This window comes from Sorex araneus, chromosome 2 (assembly GCF_027595985.1).
Source record: "Sorex araneus isolate mSorAra2 chromosome 2, mSorAra2.pri, whole genome shotgun sequence".
NCBI classification, from domain to species: domain Eukaryota; kingdom Metazoa; phylum Chordata; class Mammalia; order Eulipotyphla; family Soricidae; genus Sorex; species Sorex araneus.
Window position 1 is genome coordinate 144,994,415 of NC_073303.1, and position 25,780 is coordinate 145,020,194.

The 25,780-nt window shown below is 35.6% G+C and overlaps 1 protein-coding gene across 5 annotated transcripts in view; it reads left to right on the plus strand.

Moving 5' to 3' along the window:
- The window catches only part of ZBTB20 (zinc finger and BTB domain containing 20), an 897,756-nt gene that overhangs the window by 13,312 nt on the left and 858,664 nt on the right, over positions 1-25,780 (plus strand). For 3 of the 5 annotated variants that reach the window (XM_055125914.1, XM_055125917.1, XM_055125924.1), the window contains exon 1: positions 20,226-20,346. The exons of 1 other annotated variant lie outside the window; for it this stretch is intronic. The gene's annotated coding sequence lies outside the window, so the exon portion shown is untranslated. Of the gene's footprint in view, positions 1-20,225; positions 20,347-25,780 lie in introns of those variants that run through there. One more of the 5 variants, XM_055125916.1, reaches the window with a different exon arrangement.

Consider the following 25,780-nt stretch of genomic DNA (forward strand, 5'->3'; position numbering starts at 1 on the left):
ATGAACCTTGGAACTGTGCTAAATGAAAAGCAGATATATAATGATTGCACATGTTGGTTAATTGCATGTATATGAAATTTCTAAAATAGGGAAATTCATTCAAACATAGTAGATTTGGGATTACCAGAGGCTGGGAAGCGATGATGGGAATGGCTGTTTAATGAATATGAATTTTCCCTTTTGACAAAAATGCTCTGAAAGAAGACTTTGGTGATATTTGTACACTTAGTAAATATAATAAAAGCTACCAAATGTTACACTTTAACATAGTTAAAATAGGTTACCTGAATTTTCAGTAATAAAGTGAATGGCAAAAAAATGAGCAAAAATTAGCATTAGTAATGAAAAAGTAGAAAGTACACAATTTTAAACAAAATCTAAATGCAACTCTTTGGCATAAATTTGAAACCTCTAACAAAGGGACCATCTTTTAGTCAAAGTAAATTACAAAAATTGACCTAATAATAAAAGTAGGAAGAGATAACTTCCAGTACAGAAAAGATTGAAGTGTTGACCAGGCTCTCTTGAACTAAAATGACTAGGTACTTTTTATGTAATTTAAATTATTTTTAGCCTTTTGAAAATACTTAAGTTCCCCACTTTTATTTTTTATGAAATAAAATTTTAACTTCGACAAAGACTACAGGTAAATATTATAGTGCTTAGGAGATTATCATTTTGGAGATAAATGCCAAATTTCTATACAAAATAATAGCAAATGTCGGTAGTGAATCAAAAGAATAATATTTGAGGACCATTAAGTTTTTTATAAATAGAAATTCAAGTGTGACTCAACAACAGGAAATATATCAACATACTTCATTATATTACTAAGTTTGAGGGGAAACTCGTAGTAATCTCAACAGATGACTACATTATTGGATGCAATCCAATAGCTACTCCTTTAAAAATTAATAAAAAAGATTAAATTTTAATAATATTTCAATTAATATCAGAAATTAGGCAAAACTGATCAGAATTATTTAATATTTACTGGGAGAATCAAGTTAACATTTGTACATATGAGCTTAAGGTGTCTTTTTTGCTTGATAATGTCATGTCTTTTTTTCTTTTTGGGTCACACCTGGCAATGCACTCAGGAATTACCCCTGGCAGTGCTCAGGGGACCATATGGGATGCTGGGAATCAAACCCGGATCGGCTGCGTGCAAGGCAAATGCCCTACCCGCTGTGCTATCGCTTCAGCCCCGATAATGTCATCTGATCTACAAAGCCGTAGAACTCATTTTTTAATTTTTGTTTTGGGCCAAACTTGATGATGCCCAGATCTTACTCCTGGCTCTCTGATCAGGATTCACTTACTCTTGGAGGTGTTGGGGACTATATGCCTTTTCTGGGATTGAACCTAGGACAGCTACATGCAATCCCTGTACTATTTTTCTGGCTTCTAGAACTCTAATATTAAAGACACGATGTGAATGTAATTTGATACATGAAAATCAGTGACTTCCCTAGAAAACTAGACATCTTAGGAAGTAAGCCCAGTAGGGTGAAATTTTTTCTTTGCTATAGAAATTTAAATTACAAAATTATTAAGAGCTGTACTGGAACCACTTAAATTAAAATATGTGTTTATATGAAAAGTCATTTATCAAAATATAGTGAACAAGGCCATGTTTATAAGCACAAAGTAGGGGCTGAGGATAAGACATGGCAGAGCACATAAAACGGGATTCCATTTCTGGTACATGGCATCACCGTTGGCAGGACCAGGTGTCACTCCATTAACTTTGGAGCATCACCTGTTTTGGGACTAGTCCCAACTAGACTGGATGTGGCCCCACAACTAATCAATAAATATAAAATGTTTTTGGATAGGAAGAGAAAATGAAATGCTGTTTTTTCTAAGATCATTATACCTGTTTAGTGAAATTCTGATTATATTTTTGTGAGGGCATTAAAAATTTTGTTAGGGGTCAAGCCATAGCAAAACAGATTCATACTGGTAAGAGACAACCTGGGATATGCGATCCCCAGCATCCCATATGGTCCCTTGAGCATTGCCAGGAGTCTGAGTGAAGAGGTAGAAGTAACCCCTGAATTCCACCGGGTGTTTTCCCTTCCAAAAAAAAATTTGGTAACTTTACATAAAAAATTAGGTGATATCAAAAGGCAAAAAGATATGAAAATGAGCAGTGTGGAGGAGCTTTGTACTAAAACCATGTACTAAAACATAGTCTATGATTTGCTACTCCAAAACTATGGTCAGAGGGAGAGAGAGGGACACGATTTTTTCTTTCATATGCATGCTATAAAGAAATATAATGAGGGGGCTGGAGCAGTAGCACAGGGAATAGGGCGTTTGCTTTGCATGTGGTGGACCCAGGTTCGATTCCCAGCATCCCATATGTTCCCAAGGCAACTCCAGGAGTTAATTCCTGAGTGCATGAGCCAGGAGTGGCCCCTGTGCATGACCAGGTGTGGCCCCAAGAGCCAAAAAGCCCCCCCTCCAAAAAGAAACATAATGAAATAATGAATGCCCGGATACAAGGTAAACAACATGTCACATCGGGAGGCTGGGGAATAGGACACGGAGGGGGAAACGATTTTTTTGGAGCAAAATATTCAATGGGAAGAGGAGATGATGCTGAAAGTGATAAAGTGTTTTGCATGAAACCATACCAGTAACAGTACTGTAAACCGTGGTGCAAAATCTTACCCCAAAGTGTGCCTGTCATAGAAGTCGACTGGTGGGTGGGAGGTAAACTGGTGGGGAAATAAACTTGGTGGAGGGAAGTGGACACTGGGGAAGGGATTGGTATTGAAACATTGCATGCCTGAAACCCAGCCATGAATTATTTTGTAATTTCCTGGTGACAAAATATTTTTAAAGGCGGAAAAAATATGGTAGTAGCGTAGGAGTAGACAAATAGATCTGTTTAACAGATGAGAGACTCCTAAAACACTTATGAATTTAGTTAGAAAATGATGGATCATCAAACATTTAATTGATGGGACGGCTTAACCAACTAGCATTTTGGGGATGGGGAATGAAAGTAAATCCTCATTTGCATGTATACAAAATAGTCTACAATGAAATTCTTTAAAAATTAATTTACCTAAAATACAAATTATCAAATTTTTTTAGTAAGAGTGAAAGAACATTTCAAATAAGAATTAACATAGAAGCTGGGAAGAGAATATATGTGTTAAAGTACATGCTTGTGTGCAGGGGATATGGCTCCATCTCCAGCCAGCCGGCCACTTGACTCCCCACCTCCTGAGAGTCATTTGGGCTGCCACCTCCAAACGAACATACCCATTGCATAAAAATAAGCCCTCAAGTGCATCATAAGATATCGCCCTCCTGGCCCCATGAGCATCACTAGGATTGGTGCTCATGCAGTAATGATGACAATAACAAAACAAAAAATCATTTGTGTAAAGCTTTTTTAAATCATACCTAACTAGCATCAGAGTGCCCGAGATCCGCCCCCTCCAAGGGATCTTGGACACTTTGTTGATGTTGGTGAAGTGGGGAAATTTGTATATAGCAAGACCATAAAAGCAATGCTGTTGTAATTGTTTTAATTTTATTTTTATAAAGTTGTTCACAATAATTTGTTACATTAATGTTCCAACACCAATCTCACAACCCTTTCACCTACCTACCACTAATTTTCAATGTCTCCATCCCAACCTCCAAAACCTGCCCCCAAAGCACGACCTATCTTTTTCCCTGTGTGCTGAAAACACTTAATATCTACTCTCTTATTTCAAATCTAGGTATACAACCTATTAACTATTATCAACATACTATAGATTCCCAATGTTTTTCATTCTAATATGCATTTTTAAGCAATTTATTATTGAAATATTATATATATGACTAAATAGTATAAAATGACAGTCATTACCTACGTTGATGGACTATACTACTAGAAGCTTTTATATGACATTTCTTTAATGTAATTTTTTATTGAAAACTAAATTTTAGGAAAGCGTTATAAAAATATTTAGCTGTTCCAACTAAGAACTTCAACTTTAAAACCATTAGTGATAAAAATGTAACTATTTGCTTACTTCACATAGGGACTAGGAAAATAGTCTAAAATTATTTGTCATTAGCTATCACTTTCCTTAGCAAAACATATTATTTGTTAATAATGGGTAAGACTTTATTTAGCTTTAAAAAATGGAGAGTTTGATGGACTGGTGGGTGAAAGTTCAATGTTGTAACCAGTTGAAAATCTTGTACAAATTAAAAAATTTTTTTTTTCTCAAGCTCCATTTGTTACTCTGAAAAAGTAGGGTAGTGGAAGATCTTTTAAGGGTTGAATTTAGTGCTTGATGTGAAGAAAATTTTAACTACTTTTTTTTTTTTTGCTTTTTGGGTCACACCCAGTGATGCTCAGGGGTTACTTCTGGCTTTGCACTCAGGAATTACTCCTGGCGGTGCTTGGGGGACCATATGGGATGCCGGGGATCGAACCTGGGTCGGCTGCGTGCAAGGCGAACGCCCTATCCGCTGTACTATCGCTCCGGCCCCTTGATGTGAAGAAAATTTTAAAGTGCTAAGACAAATATAAATTACTCTTTTGAGTTCTTATTATAGAAGAAATCTAGAGTCAGAGTAAAAGTACAAGTTAGCTTATAGGATGCTTGCCATGTACGTTGCTGAGCTGGGTCCTATCCAGACACCATATATGGCCCTGCAAGTCTGCCTGCAGTGATCCCTGAGCACTGCCAAAACAGAAAGAAGAAATATCTATTACAAATAAGGCAAATTAGAATAAAGGTCACTGGAGCTAGACCAACAGCACAGCAGGTAAGGCGCTTGCCTTGCCTGTGGCCAACCAGGGTTCCTTCCGGCACCTGGAAGGTGGTTCCCCACGCACCACCTGGAGTGATTTTTCCTGAATGGAGCACCAGGAGTAAGCCTGAGCATCACTGGTGTGGCCCCCAAACCAAAAATAAGATAGGTAATCAGTTTATGATGTTTTCAAACAAGTTATATTTGTTTGGATAACAACACATATTGTTAGAATGTTGTATTTGTTTGGAGCCAGAGAGAGAGTACAGTGGGTTAGGCACTTCCTTGCGCACAGCTGACCCAGGTTCAAATCCCATATGGTTCTCCAAGCGTACAAGGCATGATAACTGAACCCAGAACCAGGAGTAAGCCCTGAGCACAACTGGAATGGCCCCCAAATAAAACAAAAACCGAAATTTAATATGTTTTCATTGACTATTTTGCCCCATTATTTCTAATGAGTGAAAATGAAATTCAGGGGAAACGAATTTCTTGTTTCTGATCAGAACTCATAAAGGTGTAAGTATGATTCAAATTCAGACTTGTTTCTTTTGATTCTCCCACACCACTCTGCTTTCCATATTGCTGAATATGGAGTTATCACTAATTAATTAAAAATCAGATGAAAAGTTAATCTTTTAGGTTTTCATTTCAGTGCAGTGATGCCCCACGTGTATTTATTCCTCCTTTTACTTTATGTACTCTCATTGATTTGCGTATCGCTTTCTTATAACAGTATTGAATGTTGGGCAAGAAATCTGAGATTTCAGATGTGACTATTGTGTATCATAAATTTAATTTTCTCTGCCTTAAGTAATTCATCTGAAAAACTCGTTAAGAATTTTAATAGACTGTAATACTTTTGGGCCTGGAGAGCTATCCATGGTGTACTCGGTATGCTAAAAATAGTAACAATGACGGTCCTCCTGCCCCTGCCCCTGAAAGAGCCCCCAGTATGTCATCGGGGTATACTAGCTCTTGACAGGGACGAATGGAGACGTTAATGGTGCCCGCTTGAGCAAATCTATGAACAACGGGATGACAGTGATAGAGTGATAATACTTTTCACAAATGAGTAAAACCTACTTATTTTATAAAAATGAAAATTCTTAATGAAGAAAGTGGTATATTTCATAATATATTTCAAATTATTTTTACAGTACCAAGGCATTCATGATTTCAAAATCGTTGACAAGAATTGCCTACTTTATAGAGAAAATATCCCAGTGGAAAGCATTTGAACATCTCTTATCCTCTGGAGAAGGTCTGAGGAAAGGAAAAAAAACCAGAAAAGCAAGTTTCATGTTGTTTGAGTAATCAGAGTGTTGTAAGTTACTCAGAAGAGTTTGGTAAAGGGGAAAGATCAGAGAATTGCATTAAATTTCTTGTAAGTCAACTTTATGTAGAGTAGCTAATTTTACTGGAAGTTTATTTTCTTCTATAGAATGCTAGACACACCATATAGGAACAACTGTATTTTTTATAACCCTATGTTTACTTTGTCATTTTCTTCTCAGAAATTGAAGTGATTTAATAATCATTGACAATAAGCCACCAACTATTATCATAATGCCTGCTTGAGATATAAATTTATACTCACTGTCAACTCACACAAACCTTAAGTGTGTGGTTCGCCTTGTGATATTTTCTACTGATGGTGGAAGACCATTTCATTAGTACAGCATTACAACTTCACCAGATTATGAAGCAATCATGATACTTAGACCAGGCTTTACAGTCATTAAATTAATGATAATTATTAAGTTAACTTTGGGAGATTTTTCAACTGAAGTCAAATACATAACACTGCTGGGAACACTTCTTTACTAAATAGAAAAAAAATGTTGAACTATTACATTAAAATAATATGGCAACAGAGAAAACTACATTATTAACAATAAATGCTATTCAAAGATACATATGAAACATTGCTGTAGATTGGAAGAAACAAAGTACTTCAATAAATTATATAGTGTGAAAGGTTTACTAGTGGTGCAAAAGTACCAATAATTTGAATATTTCAGCCAATGATACTTGTTAGGTTCAATTTTAGTAATACCAAAAACTGCAGTTTAGTGAAGCAATAAAAGAATTACTAGAGAAAATACTTTCTGAGTGAAATAATACATTCTGAAAAATTATGTAAAAATGAGTTTTTCTGGGGCTGGGAAGATAACTCAAGAGGTGCAGTGCATTCCCTAACATTCTGGGGCATATGCATCAGAACATTCATGTTTGATTCCCACAGTGTCTTGTCCTCTGAGCACAATGGTATTTATATAGTTGTTTTGTTTGGAAAGTTAAAGACTTTTGCCCAAGAATACAGAGCTGTCTGTAAACTTGATATTCATTCATTCATTTATCAGAAAGCTATTTACCAAATCTAGTCCAAAATATACTAAAGTGTATGAAATGAAGTTTTAAAATATGGTAGAGAATAGAATCCAGTAAGGGAAAACATTAACATTTAGTACGATCCTCACACTATATTTTCTAATAAGCTAGGAACTGACCATGAATACTATTTTTGGGGCCCCTGATATTTGTATATTATTCATCGGTAAGATAATCCAAAACAATAACAAGGTTTGGAGAGATAGTACAGGAGTTAAGGCGATTGCATCTAGCAGACCTTGCTGGGCCTTCAGCATCACAGGCCTTCAGACGTCACCTGGAGCAGCCACCCACAAAAACAGAGCTAGGACTTGCCTCCAACAGCCTGTGGGACTCACATCTGCTACCCCCTACCAAAAGACAAAAGCAGCATGAAATTTATGGAAGCTACATATTTATATTTAAATAATTACGGTTTAAATTTTATTATTATTATTTTGTATAACTGGTAGTTGTCAGCATTTTATTTCTCAGGCTAACATATTTCTAGGGCTAAAAGACATTTTTATGTCTTTTAAAATAATGAAGCTAACAATGACTGAGAAGGTAACTAGTTTTCAAAAGACCCCACTGTAGGTAGAGAGCATTTTCATGAGAAGTTTTTGGCATTTCTTTTTTATTGTAATGTGATTTTGTAGCTAAAACCAATGTAATGGAACAGCTAGTTTCTGTATAATTTAAGACTTTAAAAAATGTTTTTGCATATTTGTAATAAGCTAGAGTGGAATTTTAGAGGTTGTTTAAAAATCTTCCAAATAAAATCTTTAGGTTTGTTTTGGGGGCAAGGGGTGGGGTAAAATGCTACGTATTAGAATTGATTGACTTTTTATAAAAATGACCGATTTTGAAGATGAAAATCTAGCAAAATTTCAACAAAATATGTTGCATAATTGGTGGTTGGGATTCAAAACTGAGGTTTTTTTTTAAATTTAATAAACATGACCAGTGATGCCTGTTTTCCATTTGGATCTTTGGATCTACTTTTTTTATGATACCCCCCAGCCCCCCCAGGCCGCTTAGCAGCACAATAATGAGTGTAGTTTCAGATTTTCAAAACTGTTTTGCAAGGTTTAAATAACATTCTACAATATAAAGAGTGACACATATTATTGAAATTGCTTTCAGTGAGAACAAATGTTTAAAAATTGTTGATAAATAGAAAATTAAAATTTACTTTAAAATACTGTTAACTTGTTTATTGCATTATTTCAAGTGCCTGTTGCTGCTTCACGTGTTCCATAATGTGTTCGGTATACTGTCTGTAGTTTACGAACATATATTTTGTATAAATATGTTCATGGTATGGGCTGATAATCAGTGCCCAGTTAGATAGCCAGACTGACTCACAAGAGGGGATTTAATCTAGACAACTGATGATACAAACTTTGGAATGTCCAGCACTGGAGAGAGAGCACAATAGGTAGGTGCTTGCCTTGCACCCGGCCAGCCTCGGTTTGGTCCCTCCAGCCCTACCAGAGTGATCCCTGAGTGTAGAGCCAGGGGTACGGTGTGGCCTCGAAGAACAAACCAAAAAAGTTGTTTTGGAATGTCCGGTGGAAGGAAAGTAGGTGGCAATGTTATTTACCGTTGAGTACCTATAAGAAAGCAAAAAATGGTTGTTAGGGCTCAAAATTACTGTGCTGCTGAGGCAGCTGGAGCATTGGTGCTGTTACTCCAGCTCTTGGATCACCATTGCCTTACTGGGAGTCAGGTGCTGGCACTCTTACTAACATAGCAAGAGTCCAGGAGTCCAGCGTTGATGCTGTTGTATTTGCCAAGGCTGCTGTAGCTTCGTCACCTGTGATGGTGGCTGCTGTTCTATAGTTGCAATACCGCTGTTGTAATCAGCAGTCCTGTGAGGCAGATCCCAAAAGCTCTGTGCTGCAGAGGATGCTAAGTACCACTGCTGAGATTTCTGGTATCAAAGCAAAGGGCATGAAATTCCCTTCGAATTTCTGTTAGTATTTTTTCTTTGGGCAAAGTCTTCTGGGAAGTGTAGCTTTCAGATTGCACAGGAGAAGAGAGCATGAATGGGGTGGAAATGGATGAGCACCAACTGACAAAATGATCTACCTAGAGTTCAATATGTTTGAGGGACTAGAGAGATAGTACCACAGGTAACACATTTGTCTTGCATGCGGCTGACGCTAGTTGTAACCTTGGCACCACATATTTCCCCTGTACCATTAGAAGTGATCCCCGAGCACAGCTGGATGTGGCCCAACACCCCCCTTTTTTTGTTGAAGGGGATATATAATTTTTTAAAAAGTGGAGAATAAGTGTAGTGGCTCAATAGTAGAAACTACATTTTAACTGAGTAGCTTATATTAGAAGATGGATTTCATTTGGTTACCTAAAGCTAGGTTGGTTATTAAGAGTACACATTAGGTAATGTATCATTTATTCAAAGTTATGAATAGTCACAGTAACATTTGTTTTTTGATGTATGCTGATTCATTATTAGCTATATTTTGCGTATATAATCATGTATTATTTTAAACACATATTTTACATATACAATTAAAATATGAAACTAGAAATTTATTACTGAGTTGCATTTTGAACTAAATGCACTTATTTGTAGAGGGAGTTTAGGTGAAGAAGCTTAATTGTTTTAGGTGGAAACCATGTGAATTTTATTAAAACATTAGCTTAGAGTGGTTTTCAGGTTATTTAAATCATAGAGTTAAGTCTGTAGTGAAATTCCAGACCAATATATTTCTAAATAATTTAGAAATTAAGTTTCTAAAAATGAATTCTACAATGATTTATTTCTTTCATAGCCTTTTTCATAATTAATACACATTTAATTATGAGACTGTTCACTTATTGGTTACCAATAAAGCTATTTCCTCAACTGGTTAGATGTATGTTTTATGTTTATATAGCACATAGGTTTTACTTATGTTAGAAATATTGCTATATTATGAGAAGTCTGATGATTAGATTCTCAAAGTGATAAAATGTCATCAGTTTGAAATTGAACGGAACATCTTATTTAATATGATGATAATCCAAAATTTGTGGATATTCAACACGAAGTAGAATTTTTTTAATTTATAATTTTCAAGCACCCGACTACAAAAATAGAATTTTCTATAGAATGTTCTAATGGAATTTTCTAACTACAAAAATGGAATTTAAGGTAATTCCTTCCAAAGTTTATATTTGAAATTTATATTTGAAATCCCATGACACATGTAGCACTGTAGCAATGTAGCATTGTTGTCCCATTGTTCATCGATTTGGTCAAGCTTGCCAGGCTCTGCCATGTGGGCGGGATACTCTCAGTAGATTGCCAGGCTTTCCGAGAGGGACGGAGGAATCGAACCCGGGTCAGTTGCATGAAAGGCAAATGCCCTATTTGCTGTGCTATTGCTCAGTCCATGACACATGTATGATACTTATTTAAATTTATATTTTATAAGACTACAATAAAACATTTAATATATTGTACGTATGATTAATAAAGTTTTTTTGGTTTTAATAAAAATTAAGAATGATACATGCAAATTGTTTTCCAAAAACTTATTTGATGTATATATTAAAGAATGTGGTTATTATCTCTTAATTCACTGGAATTAAATTTTCTTTTTAGAAAATGAAAACAAAAGATACTATTTCTACTCATTATCAATCATTCCTTTGGCCTGTTGCCTCAGAGAAGTTAGCAGGCTGCTGATATGCTGACTCTAATACTAATAACTGGCTTCAAAATCACTGGACAGATTGTTATTAATGTTTCCAACACTTTTATCAAACTGGTTTTGAATATAAGCATGGAATTTTTTGTCACTTGAATGCTATTTATTTATGTTTGACTTTTCATTAGCCTTATATTCTACCTTGAGATACTTCATACCCCTTTTTCCTCAAACATACTAGCATGAGTATTGAAATTATCTGGCATATACCTTCAGCATTTTTTTCATCATTAGACTTTTTCCATCATTTCTTCCTAATAAGTTACTCTTCTAGAAAAGTGGTCTTCAGTCTGATTCACAGACTGCTGCCAGTTCATAGGTGTAGAACGGTCCAAAATCACTGGTCTGCCCCCGTGGCTCTAGCTGTTGTGCCGGTCTGTGGATGAGTGTTGAGGGCACATGCTGACGATAAAGATAAGTCTTTCAGGGCTTGGGAAACAGTACAGGGAGGTAAGACATACATCTTCGTGTGCTCGACCCTGGTGCAGCACTGGGTGTAGACCTGTAGCCCCCTGGGCACAGCAGAGTGACTGGGGGGCTCTCCAGCACTGTAGGGCCCGAGCAGTACCTCATTCTAGGGCCCTATCCCTGGCCCATCTGGTGTTATCAGCAGAAAATCACTGAGTGGCCTTCTGACCACTGCTTGGGAGGCTGGACAACAATAAATGTCATTCATATCTTCTATGTAAATTTTAGTTCCCTATATTATACACTCGTTTCTTTTCCTCTATATTTTAAATGTAAGCTGCTGACATAATACTTGGGTTGAAACTTTAAAGACAGTTACTAACAATATTCTAGATTATTTAGGAAGAGAGGATTGAGCAAGGATTAGGAAGAGACATGTAGTATATATTGAATTTTTATAGTGCTAGGGAAATACTGCAGTGTTACTTAATCCTTTGATTAAAAATGTTACTTAATCCTTTGATTAAAAATTGTACAGATGTGGCCATGAAAGTACTGTCTTCCCCTAAATTTCTGAAGGTAAACATACTATTTCACATCAGTTTGTAGAAGTAGTAAAAACAACAGTCACATGTTATAATTCAGATATTAATCTCTATGCCCTTTTTTGACATGGCTATGTTTTTTTTTTTCTGTATATTTGTGGAAATGTAAAGCACGCATTCATGGATGAATCATTCTGTGTTGCAGATATATTTGACATTTGTTTCTGCGTTTGTTTTTGGGCTACATGGGTATTGCTCCGGGATCAGTCCTGGTGGGCTCTCAGGACTTTATGGGGATTGACCCTGGGCTGACTGCATGCAAAGCAAGTTCCTTCCCCACTCTACTATTTCTCCAACTACATTATACTTTGTTACTACTCACCATTCAGCATCATTGGCCACTACTCCTAGTGTCACTAGTTACTCCTAATAATTCTGAAGTATTCAGAATCTTCTGTGCCAGTCTTGAGTGATATATGGCCTGTAGGCTTGCATGCAGCAGACCTGGGTCTGATGCCCAGCACTCCAAAGAGAGCCCTGAGGCCTGCCAGCAGTGAAGCTGGAGTGCAGAGCCAGGAAGACGCCCTGAGCACTGATGGGTATGCCTGTCTCTGCTTCCTCTCCAGATGAAAGACTCTTCCTTGTTTGCATTAACTGTAGTATTGAGATGAATGTATGGAAATACTGTTTTAATGGGAGTTTACTTAATGGAGCGCACCAAGAGAAAGCAAGGCTGAAGAACTAGGTGTTTACACCAGTTGATTAGACAGGTGGGTCTAGGCCGGGCAAACACCTGAAAACTTAGACACAGCTCAGTGGTTCAAGAACCATTTTATAGGGCATTACTGCTTCATACATCACATAGGAACCTGGGGCATGCTTACAGCAGTGTCTTATCAGCATAGCTACAAGGAGTTTCCAGAAATCTCATTTTATTTAGCTTGGAACAGGGAAGTTCAGTCCCAGTCAGGCCGAGTGGACATCTTTAAGACTTTCTACCCACAAGCAAAATAATTTCTCAGAGTACATGCTGTCAAATTATGATAAAAATCAAAGCTGCAGATACATAGCCTAAATTTCAATCTTAACGATATCTTTGTTTTTCTATTCTTTCATTCCTTTCCTTATTATATTACCGAAGACTGTCCTGAATGTTTGAGAGAAGAATTAAAAAAAATAAACTACTTAGAATTATTATTATTCAAAATTATTTTAGCCATTTGAGCATTGGGAATGTTTCTTTTTAAAAAAAATTATTATTTTGTTTTTGGGCCACAATGCTGAAGGGTTACTCTTGACTCTGTACTCATGAATTACTCCTGGCAGCTCTCAGGAGACTATCTGGGATGTGAGGGATCGAAGCTGGGTCAGCCATGTGCAAGGCAAACGCCCTATACTTACTATAGCTCTATTCTGGGACTAGGAATTTTCCCCTTCATATCATTCTTCATATTTTCCTGCTCTTTTCTTGTATTTTTGTTGCTCTCTCTTCAAATAATTTGTTTCTTGTGTGCCGTATGTTAATTCTACAAGAACTATTCAGGTGCACTTTTTGACCTCATCCAGTTTACCAAAGTGTTTTCCTCAGAGATATGATCCCATTAAGTTGAGGACCAAGTTTAGGCTTACACTTGAACACTTTTGCTCCAGAAGTTAAAGAAACAATGGATAAATGAAATACAAAGGCGAGTATAAATTGCAGAAATTATGTGGAATTAAATTTATGCTAGCTATGTAGGTGATAACTTTTACGTTAGGAATTTCTGTGTTTTTTGGAAGTTGCACATAGTGGTGATAGGTGTTACTCCTGTCTCTGCACTCAGGCAGGGATCACTCCTGGCAGAGGAGGAGCCATAAGGGCTGCGGCAGATTGAACTGAGTCATTGGCACGCAAATCAAATACCTGGGCCACTCTGTTTCTCCTGGCCTGTTAAGAGTTTTTTTTTTTTTTTAATATTTTATTAGTGAATCACCGTGAGGTACAGTTACAGATTTACAAACTTTTGTGCTTGCATTTCAGTCATACAATGGTCATACCCACTCCTCCACCTGTGCCCATTTTCCACCACCAATGATCCCAGTATCCTTTCACCCCTGCCACCCCATCCCCCCACCCCACCCTGCCTCTGTGGCAGGGCATTCCCTTTTGCACTCTCTCTCCTTTTGGGTGTTGTGGTTTGCAATAGAGGTATTGAGTTGACCTGTTAAGAGTTTTATCATAAATTTTTTCAGATATTAAAAAAGGCTATAGGGAATTATTTTCTCTTACAACTTTTCTTCTGTAACAGTGTTTTATATGTGATTTAGTAATTATTAAAAACACTGTTTAGGGGGTTGTAAGCTCATTAGAACTCAAATTTATTACAATTTTTTTAACTGAGGTTAATAAATCCCATATACGGTTGTATTGATTGTTTATTCGTACAACTGTTCATGTATTTGTTTTAGGAAACTTGTGTGCTTCAGCTGTATTCTAAATATTTTGCCAGTGTTAGAACACCAGGGCTTCAAACCTCTGGGCTTCTCAGTCCAGTGGGGAAGGAAGGCATATTAAAGGTTGGATAACTATAACAATGCAAAGGGTCAGAAACAAACTACACCCCACAGTATAATTTACATGTTATACCTCACTTTTGTTTGAATTGTAAAAATATGTTGGCCAGAATTGAAATTAGGTATGTGTATCTTATAACTGGCCAACTAGAAATACAATGTTTTATCTACAAGTTTTCCTAATTTTTCTTGGGATGGATAGGATACAATTTAAAAACATGACAGATATTAAGGATTATGATAAAATTGTGCCACGTGAATTTGACTTTATGATGGTGTCCACAATGACAAAAATCAGTAATTAGTGTTGCATTTTATTTTAATGTGGACTTTGACTTTTCACTCATGTACTAGAAACTCTTACACTGTTCACTGCAACACACAATTCTTTGATTTACCACTTTCCCTCTTTTCCTCATTTTGTTTTGGGAAATAAGGTATTATTTTAATTTCCTTTTTTTTTTTTGTTTTGTGAGCAAAATCCTGGCAAACTATTGAGAGTATTTCGCCTGCCCGGCAGAGCCTGACAAGCTACCTGTGGCGTATTTGATATGGCAAAAAAACCTAACAACAAGTCTCACAATGGAGATGTTACTGGTGCCTGCTTGAGCAAATTGATGAGCAAGGGGATGACAGTGATACAGTGACAGTCTCATAATAGAAAAGCATTGATGGTACCTAAGAAGGAATTCAGTAAAAGTATACTGGGGATATTTGTTAAAGTTTTTGAGATAAATTGATTTTATTTCTATTTGAAAAAAATCTCATTCTCTTTAATTTTGAAAGTTTTCATTCTCCAGTACAACAATCTGTGATCAAAGTTTATTATAACTCTAAAAAATGAAATTCTGCTTAGATTTGATGAAATTTTATGCTGTAGTACAGTGTTACTTATTTCCACAATCATATAAAAAAAACTGAGAGACTATATTCTCGTAGAACACACTATGTTAGGCATTTTAGGGAAAATAGATAAAATGAACAATATGGATTTCTAAAACCACATTTTGGTTTGAGAATAAATTATCTCCAAATTTAATGTGAGCTTGTCTCCCTGCTTTATACATACATGTACACACATACACACAGCTAATGATTTAAATTTAAATAGCCATAAAGTCATTTAAGTCATTACATTTAAATTAGACTATATATTTAGGTATATTTTGTTGAATTTTATTTTTAGCATTTTGAGGGAGTAACGAAATTGAAGGTGCCGCATCATTGTGACATATTATGAGTTGTCCAGATAATTTGCTCGTACTAATATTGTTTGCATATCTATCCAGATGTATGTAATTCATTTTATATTCACTTTCACTTGTAGGTATAGAGTATGGCATATACTGGGCATTCAGGGCCATGTTTAGTTAATCACAATGATAAAAAAAATTAGTGTCAGTATCTTCAAAATATATCTCTAAAGGATCCAGTTAAAACCAACAGTATAAGTGTCATTCTTAGGACATCTTACAAATTGGCTAGTAATTTAATCCTTGATATTCCAGTAGTATCCAAGGCTCTAATAAATAGGAAAATTATATTAGTTTTAGTCTTTAAACAAGCATTTGCATTAGTATTAGTTTATATGTGAACTAAGGAATCTTTAAGAACTAGCTTTTAGGGGCTAGAGAGAGAGTACAGTAGTTAAGGCATTTGCCTTGCATAAGGCCAATCCAGGTTCTATCCCCAGGCCTCTGTATGGTTCCCCGAGCACCACTAGGCATGATCTGTAAGTGAAGAGGTAGGAGTAAGCCATGAGCATTGCTGAGTATACAACCCCTTCCCCTGACAGAAACAACAGAAGTAAAAACAATGTATCACTGTCATCCTGTTGTTCATAGATTTGCTCCAGCAGGCACCAGTAACGTTTACATTCATCCTAGCCCCGAGGTTTTAGCAAGCCTCTCTTTACTCGTCCTTCCCAACTGTGCCTCATTCAAGGCTCTTTCAGGGTCAGGGGAATGAGACCCATCATTGTTACTGTTTTTGGCATATTGAATAGGCCTGGGGAGCTTGCCAGGCTCAGCTGTACAGTCAGGTAGCTTGCTGGGTTCTCTGAGAGGGAGAACAGACTATAAGAGGTCGCAGCCTCACTCTTCCTGGAGCTTTCTTTTATAGTCTCTGGATCTTGGCCGTTGATGGGAATACGTGGTGCTGGGGGCAGTTTGTGCGTGTGAAAAACAATGTAGGCTTAAAAAAAATTTAAAAATTAAGGGCATTGCAAGAAATAATTTATTGTAACTATAAATAGTGTATGAGTTATTTTGATTGAACATTATGGATTAAACTAAGTTTAATCCATAAATTAAACTTACAGTTTAATTTTTGAATTTCATTGATCATAGAAATTCATTGAATTTCTTGATCAGGAATATGGAAGCACATACTTATGGACATTTAGAAATAAAGACTATTGAAAAGATCATCAAAACCTTTTACAATTATTATTTACAAGCAGTACTGAAGCAGTACTTGGGGACCCCAGTTATAATTTGGCTACAGTATGGGCCTGAGAGTTTAGTGCTTGGACCAGCAATGCAGTGGTGCCAGAGTCCAGTGATTCTGGGCGCATCACCAGGGCCACACTTGGGAGAGGTTGGAGGATGTCATTCTTGGGATTGAACTCAGGTCCTTGAGGTGGCAGGCCTGCACTCCAAGTTTTAGGTTCCCTCCCAGGCCCCTGGATCATGTAAATTTAAAAAGAAATCTTAAAGCAGCTGTACTGAGAACAAACTGAATTTGATTGCAGACTTATGCTATAATATTAGTAAGCATAGTATGGTGAGAAATCAGGACATATTGAGTTTGATTTATAATAACTGAATCTTTGGCTTGAGGGGATATTAGCCATCAAGGGCGACTTTGGGAGAAAGTACAGTTATAGGGATTAAGCTCATTAGCTCTAAACCAGAGAGCTAGATTCAAATCCCATTACTATATGTAATGTGATCTTAGGCAATCACTTAATGTCCGTTTCTTCACCTGTTAAACTTTCCTAACATTTATCTCAACCTCATTGGGTCATTTTTGCTTTTAATAAATTAAAAAATATACTTAGGGCAGTGTCTGATAATGTTTTCAGTTAAATTATTTTCTTTAAAATTAAATTTTATTATCTTTCTCATAAGTTAATAGAAGCCAAAAGTAGTTAGTTACAGGACATGACCAAACTGAAGGTGGTTACATATTCATGGTGATGTGGGTGAAAAACCAATGTTTTACCTCCCAAGTCTTATAGGCCAGAATTGCTCCATAGCAATCAACATATGCAGTGAATGTAATAAATAGTTTGAAGACTTCCAGAATCTATTAATTCAGATTGTTGTTTCACAAAGTGCTGTGGGTGTTCGTCCTGGCAAGAGAGTTTTTGAAGTCCACAGTGCTGAGAATATTCCACTTAACGTGTTTGGAATCTAGTCAAGTGTCCAGATACGCAGCTTTGAGATGTTGTGCATTTTACACTAAGCCAAAATATTTGTTTTCTTTTACGTTCAACTAGCTAGGTGTTCTTTGGAAAAGGTAGACTACCTTTTATGGTTCTTTACATTCCTTTGGACTCCTACCGGTAGAAATCAACTACTGTATCTTTATTTCAAAATAAAATAAAAAAAACCAATATATTAAAAAGTCAAGATATACTAAAATGGTCAATTAGATTTGGTCTGTTATATTATGAGTCTTGTTTACTTTTCTCTAAATTATTTTATTGAAATAACATCACGTTATAACAAAGTGCTATTTTTCTTAGTGTATGTGCATAACACTTTGAAGAACATTAGGGTAATAATAGAAAAACAACTTCTAGGCTCATCAGTGTAGGATGAAATGCATACATGTACTTTAATCATGGCGCATAAATTTTAGAAAGTTTTTTCAAGCATTTTGGTAGAAATAGGAATTTGTTACTTTTTTAAAAAAGGTGCATTTACATGTCCACTCTTAAGTAATACCCCAGGAGAAAGGTGTATTTTAACAGTAGAAAATTAGAATTGTTGGCTTTCTAGCGAGACTGAGACTGTAGAGTTTGGAATCTTGGTTTCTTTCTAGAATTTTCACAGAACAGTTTGCATAATACATGGCTAGGCTGTATCTTCTAATTTGCATGATATAGTTTATTTACCCTAGACAGCACCTTCTAATTTGCATGATATAGGTTACTTACCTTTAAAATGGTAAAACATTACTGATTTCTGTTCTTAGCAATGCTACGATTGAACTGACATTCTAAAATGTTTTTATAAATCAGGTGAAAGTATAGCTGATTCAATATTGAGTCAATACATCTTTAAGTTATATACTTAAATACTTAAGTTATTTATTTCATCAACTGAGGCTGATTTTATACTTGCACCTAATTTTTAAGCTTGATGAAACATGACACCAAAGGATGATTTTATAATTAATACATTCATTATGTAATTAATTATTGGTGCCCAAATGCAGGAGTTGAGTAGAACTTATGTACTGATGGTTTTCACTTCATGTAAAATTTTAAAAGATGATTTTAAAATTTCCCACCTTCATTGGGATTTTCCTAAGTCTTATTTAAGTAACATACAGACCACTGTATAGAAGTATTTACAGAAAGGGGGCAGTTCAGATAGACTAACTAACAGTTTAATTCTAAAGAAATGGAATACAAAGACAGTGAATTGGCTCTAGTTTTCTGATGTGTGTAATGCCATAACTGCAGATTTATCACTTACGGGAGAAAAGGTACTTAGCTGAAAAGGGATTGGGTGCATGTGATAGGGTGAGGAATGTAATGCCAGCATTTTTTTTTTTTTTGGTATAGCACATGAAAAAAGAGGTATCAGACAAAGAAAATATATTTTTTTCTATTGAGGAAGGATTAGTTGGAAGCATTGATTATTTTAATTTTTTTTGTTATAACAAATGAACAAGAGTTATTTGCAATGGTTTCAGATTATATTATATAAAATCTTGTCCTCCTTATAGTAGAAGCTCCTTTTGGGATTTATTTCTGTTGTTGTTACATCATGTAGTCTATGCATTGCACCTGTTCACACAGAGTACATTGCACTGTGATGTTTGTACAGATAGCTGCTTCAAATGAGAAACCAGTCTCCTCCTTTAGAGTACTAGTCTGGTAGTTACTTAATTAAACTTAATTCTGCTGTTGCCTGCAATTTTGAGTATGGTCTTGATTTATTTATTAAGCAATGATTTCTTCTTTGCAGTTATCAGGTTTGTCTGAAATCAGTTTTCCTATTGTATGGAGTCTGTTTCTTTCACAGCCTCCTTTAAGACTGCTCTGACTTTAAAATCATTATTAGGCTTTTGTCAGAGCAGATTTGTTGACACTCTTCTCTCATTAAAGAATAAATTTAAAACATTGCACAAATAAGGTTAGGCATTTCACTATTTCCTGCTAATATGCAAAAAAAATGTATTTATGATAATTACATGTACTGTGTGCCAGAACTGAAACAATACATTCCTCATAATGGAGCATAAATAAAGAAGGTGGAGCCAGCTGCTCTTAAACTGTTTATTTGCAAGCAGTAATGATATAGAGAATATACCTTTTTCACTCTGGTTAGTCTGGCAATACTGAACCTGTTGCTGCATTAGTCGAGTTGAATTTTGCTGGATAGGGGAAGGAGGGCTGTCTGCTGTCTGGTAGGAGGGCTTTGTCTGTGCCTTTCCCCTCTGTTTCTTTCTGTTTTTCTTTCTCTCTCCCCTTCTCTCTCTCTCTTACTCGCTTGCTCTGTCTCTGTTTCTCTCTCTCTCTCTCTGCCCCCCCTTCCCTCCCTCTCTCATGCTCTCTCTCTCTCTCTCTTCCCGTCTCTGTGGTTTGTAAGGTAGGTTGCAGTGTGTGTATATACACAACATCAAGAGCAGGAAAATGGACTCATTAGGGAGGCAGGCAGTCATTACCACTCACACTGTACTTCCAGGGAGACACTGCTTATGAGAAGAGAAACTCAGCGCTGGGGAAGAAGGTAGGGCAGACAACTTTCATAAAAAAAAATCCTGCTTCCTCAGTCCCTCCTCTGCCTATCATCTCTGTAGCCCCCAAAGCTTTTTTTTCCCCTTTCTCCTTTGAATTTTAATTCCCAGATTTAAGTTTGACAGAGCTCTTGCTAGCTTAAATTTTGGAACATCTATAGGAGACCTATCCTGATTTTCTTCTGACTTGTTTAAGGGTGTGCCTTTGTGATTCAGTTTAATTACTTTAACAATAATTCCAAACAATCCTGTTTTTTCTCACTAAAGTAGCAAATAAAACTGTATCTTTCACTCTTTTATAACAGACCTCTCCGTATGTTTGTTAGTCTCTTTGCTTTTCTTGTCTGTTTATGCAATTCCATCTGTCTATCTATATATCATGTTGTCCTTATTTATTGCTAACTGGGTTTTGTTAGTTATGTGCCAATGAGTTTTTTTAGCTGCAGTGCCAGGGTGGGTATTACTAAAGTGAGACTCTTGTTCTTTGTTTTGCATTGAAGTTTAAAGTCCATATTTACAGTTTTAATCCTTGAAGCAGGTTGAATACTTTTTGTCAGCATGATTGTTTGGTGGCATAGGCCATAAGGTGAGGGGTAGCTGCTGAGGGTGGATAGGAATCTAGTAGGTTTTTTTTTTTTTTTTTTCACCATACACTCTTCTGTATTTCAGCTGGGTTGTGAAGTATATTTTGAAAGAAATAAAGTACTGTGCTTTGTAACTTTTATTTTGTAGATGAACTTTTACATTTATAGGGCTATCACTGTGGTTAGTGAAAATGCAGAGTTTCTTAACAAGCAGTTTTTATCCTAGGACAGTTTCCTTTTAGTACGTTACTGTTTATTTATGCTGGGGTGGGGGGGTGAGTGGGGAGCTGGCCATCTTTTTACAAAGTGGAAGCTATGAAGTGTATCAGGCCATCTTGTGCAACAACTGTAAGTATTCATTTAACATTTCGGGGACTATAAATAATGTATTTGTTATTTCAAACATAGTTTTGAGGTGCTTTCTTTTTCCTTTATTTTTTTTTCCTTTTTAATGGTGGGAAAAGTTGCATTTCACAACTAGCTGACATTGTTGAAGAGTTTTCACAGAATAGTGTTCTTCGAAATTCAAAGGAATTGTTAAATAGGTCCATTTGAAATGGACTCTTTAATGGAGGTTTATTTGGATTTGTCCAGAAGTAAAACTGCTATAGATACACAAATGTTTTTAGCAGATATCCAAGTAAGGATAGAAAATGGATGCTGATCTATAGTGATCTTTGATAATAACAATCACCTTTTTCATAATAAATTATTTAATAGAAGTGGCAGACTTTTTTTTAAAATTCCATTAGGCCTCTCTGACAACACAAAGAAGTCCATAAAGCAATATTCTTAACCCACCTGGGACACTAGAGCAGAATCCCAAACACATTCTCAAGTTCCAAACCTAGTAAAATGTTGATTAAATACCTATTATTTTCAGAGGGTTGTGAACTTTTTTCTTCCAGAAATTTTATTTTTCCTTTCTTTTGAAAATGTATTTGGAGACTTTAAATTTGCTTATTTTGTCTAAACTGTCTTTTGAAGTCAGAAGTCATATTTGACTAAATAGGATAAATCAAAAGGACACCAACTTGAGCCTGTCAGATTTCTCACACCCCAAAGACATAAAGGGTGACTTTGGGGATGTCTATTCAAAGTGTCTGTTAATATGGTATACAGTAGATGGCGTTTCAAAGGTGATTTCATCTATTTCTGACTCTGAGCACAAAATTTGTTTAAAAATGAGTATGTCGTAAGTGCATATGTCTTTGCACCTGTTATTTTATATATTAGCATTGTGAAAACCTTCTAAAATATTTATCTATTTTAAAATATAAATCTTTCATCTATGTCATGATAACTACTCTTTTTTATGTACACATGTGTGTGGGTTTTTTCTGTATACATTTATGTATTCTCAAGATGTATGGATAAAGATATCATAGATTCTTTGTAGATAATGACATTTAATTTTTTTCATGTTTAGCACATTTATATTAACAAGAAGCAAACAAAAATGCTGAGGTTTTTTAGGATAGAAAGTAAAACTTTAGTCTTTTAGAAAAAGTAAAATGAAACTGTAGTCATTTTTGTTATTGGCCTGATTTTTAGACTATGCATATGGATTTTTTTGGTGCACTGTCATTTTTAGTATTCAATAGATTGAAAATACTTTTAGTACAAAGAATACTTGACCATTCTTGGAAGGGTCTGTCACAATTATAAAATGTGCAAAAGTAAACTTAAAATTGGAGTACTCTGCTGTATAGGGATTTAGAAGGCTGAAAGAAAGGCTTGCATCACAGGAGGGCAAAAGAGTGCCAGAAAAATTCATTAGGCAGCTTTGCTGGTTATGGTGGACTCTTCCTATCAGTACACGGAATCTGCCTGTTGCAAGTCCTCAGGTCTTGATCAGGTCACAGTATGTTTCATTTTAATGTTGGAGTAGACAGTTATCTAACACACCCACATGAGGAAGTGCTCTAAAGCAGTTATTTCATGCTTTGCCATGCCCTGTAGCTAAAACAATTTGGTACTGAGTGATGTGTGTGTGCTTTTTAACTCCTATCTGATGAAAATCAGCTCTGGCTCCTCAGAAAGGGCCCAAACTGTGGAATGCAAGACAATTTAATTCAAATGCTTAGCACATGCTGGTTTAATTTTTTTTTTTTTTAGGGGAGAATCACTGTGATTATTTTTAATATAAAGACTATATGTTAATTTCCTGAATCTTAGTCTTTTAAGATTTCAAAACTCATGGACACTTTCCTCCTCAGTTCCCCCCAGAAGTATAGAATCATCAAAAGGGGAGCAGCTGCATAGTTTTTTCAAAATGTTAACAAATAAATGGCATTCCTGTTTATTTATCTATTTTTGAATTTTAATGATTAGTCTTTGTGCTAATTAAATTCCTGTATTCATAAAATCTGGCACTTCATAAATATCCAATTGTGTGATTATCTACACATGTTCTGGCTTTATATAAATATAGAAATTATCAGTGGATATATTCATTGACTTGTGCATACTTGAGTGGTGGCTAACTGCTGCTGCCTAGGAAGGCCCGTTCAGACCCTGAGCAAATGTGTTGCCCCAGGATAACAAGACGAAATGTGTGGAAGCCAAATTTTGCTAATACTGCTTACTAGTGACCCTTTCTGGTGAAAACGGACTGATGTTGACATCCTTTGAATGCTGCTAGTTCCAATGTTCTTCAGTCCAAAGGTGGGCCTCTTTTAGGTCTAAGAGTTGTTGTGAAATGCACACTGGTCTAATAGGGATGGTGTTGGAACAGTGTATATCTGAATCTGAATCACCAACAACTTTGTATCAGTGTATCTCACGGTGATTCAATTAAAAAAAAAGTTGATCATGAATGTTAAAGTTCACTGCTATTAGAATCCATTTAAGAAAGGTATTTTTCAGTGAAAAATATACGTATTACTCTACAAAAATGTAAAATAATATGCCCATCATAAATCTTTTAACCAGTGGGGATAAATTAGCATGAAAAATGCATAGATTTGAAAAGAAAATCTAAATATTTTAATTTGTGTGGCTCTGTACACTATCACAAGCAAATTATATAATCAGATATTACATAGAAACAGTTCACTCTAACTCAAGGACAATAAACAGTGAGCAGCTGAGCAAGTATGCTACACATGTAAAAGTTGTTATTAAATTAGAAATCAACTGTTTAAATAATTTTTGTTATGTAAACAATTTGGTTAACTTATCTATAATCACTAGGTATTATTTACAGTGTCACCAGAGTCAGCATTGGCCATTTGATTCTTTGCTCCAAACTTCAAATCATGTATAGGTTTTAGACTAAACTTGAAACTTGTAATTTTCTTGTAAACCCATGTTTCAAGTGTTTCCATTGCTTAGGTAATTTCTAGTATTTTGCAGAATCTTTAGGGATTAGAGCCAATGTCAAGTAATTTGCAAAATCCTTTTAATCCTTTACCAAAATCCCAAGGGTAGTATATGTATCCTAGAAATTCCAGAGAATGCCTTCAATTTATGTTTTCTTGTAACATAGATATTAACATTTAATCATTAACTTATAGTGATGCCAATTCAACTCCATGTAGCCAAAATATATTCCTTGAACCCTTTTACTTGTAATTTCATCATAAGCAGAGACTGAGAGTGTAGGAAGAAACACTGCTATCTAGTATCATGATCTTGTATGTGTATTTTAACTCGTCTATCAGGGATGTTAGAAACAGCATGCAAAAGCCTTTAAGAAAAAAGGGCTTTTATATCACTCTAGTTGTTCAACTGCAATAATGAATAACTGGCACGCCATCTCTCAACTGTGGAAAAATTATGCTTGACTTTGGCTCCATAATCTCTCATCTACTCCAAGATCAAGCCTTTTGGTGATTCTACAGTTCACTTGGAAGTAATCAGCTTGAGGACATGGATCTTGCCTCTGCAATCTTTTAACGCTCAACTGAAATTCCAGCTCAGCGTGTTTTGTAGTTCAGTTAACCAACGAAAAGCTTATATAACTGCCGTTAACTTGGGAACAGTTAAACTACTGACGTTTAAGTGAATCTGCTGAGACAAAGAGCTAGTGCTATGAATTCATTGATCCCCTCTAGTTACCAGATGGAAACTGTGATATTGCTATTCATTTCTGAATATTTAAGCTCACTTTTGAAATTGATGGAAAGGCTGGTAATTATAACATAATGTGTTTACCTTTCAGATTTTAGAATTTTGGCACTGAATACTTTTATGTTTAAAGTTATGATGATTAGTTATTCTATATTAGACAGTATGCATTGAAATATTACTAATTTATTGAAAAAATTCTATTAAGTGACAGATATAAGGATTTTAACTCAATAAATAGAATGCCATTTAATGGAGTTTTGTATCTGGGAAATTAAAATTATTTCCTATAAGTTAAAAATAAAACTGCTAATGACTATAAATCTAATGTAATCATGTTATTTTGTTCTTTGAAAATTCTTAATCTAAACTTTCTTAAGCATTCTGAATTTAAATTCTAATTTAGTATTTAGAAATCATTATTATTTTTTACTGAAAAATACCTTAGTATTGGTATTTTTACCTTTTCTTTCAGGGATTTTTATGTTGTGAGTCACTGTTGTAATCAAATTGTGATTCTTGGTTTTATTTTGCTTCTTTGTTTTTGTTTCTGGGCCACAAACTTGGTGGTGCTTAGGGGCTACTCCTGGCCAGTAGTTTAGGGACACTCCCACTGGTGCTCAGGGAACATGGTAGTGCCTGGAAGTGAGCCTAGGTCTTCTTTTCAAGTATGCACTCTGGTTCTTGGAGTACTCTCCCTAGATCTACAGGAAAAATTGATTTCCAGTTAAGGAAAAGTAACTGGGAGATTGAAAGTTATATTGACAGTTCA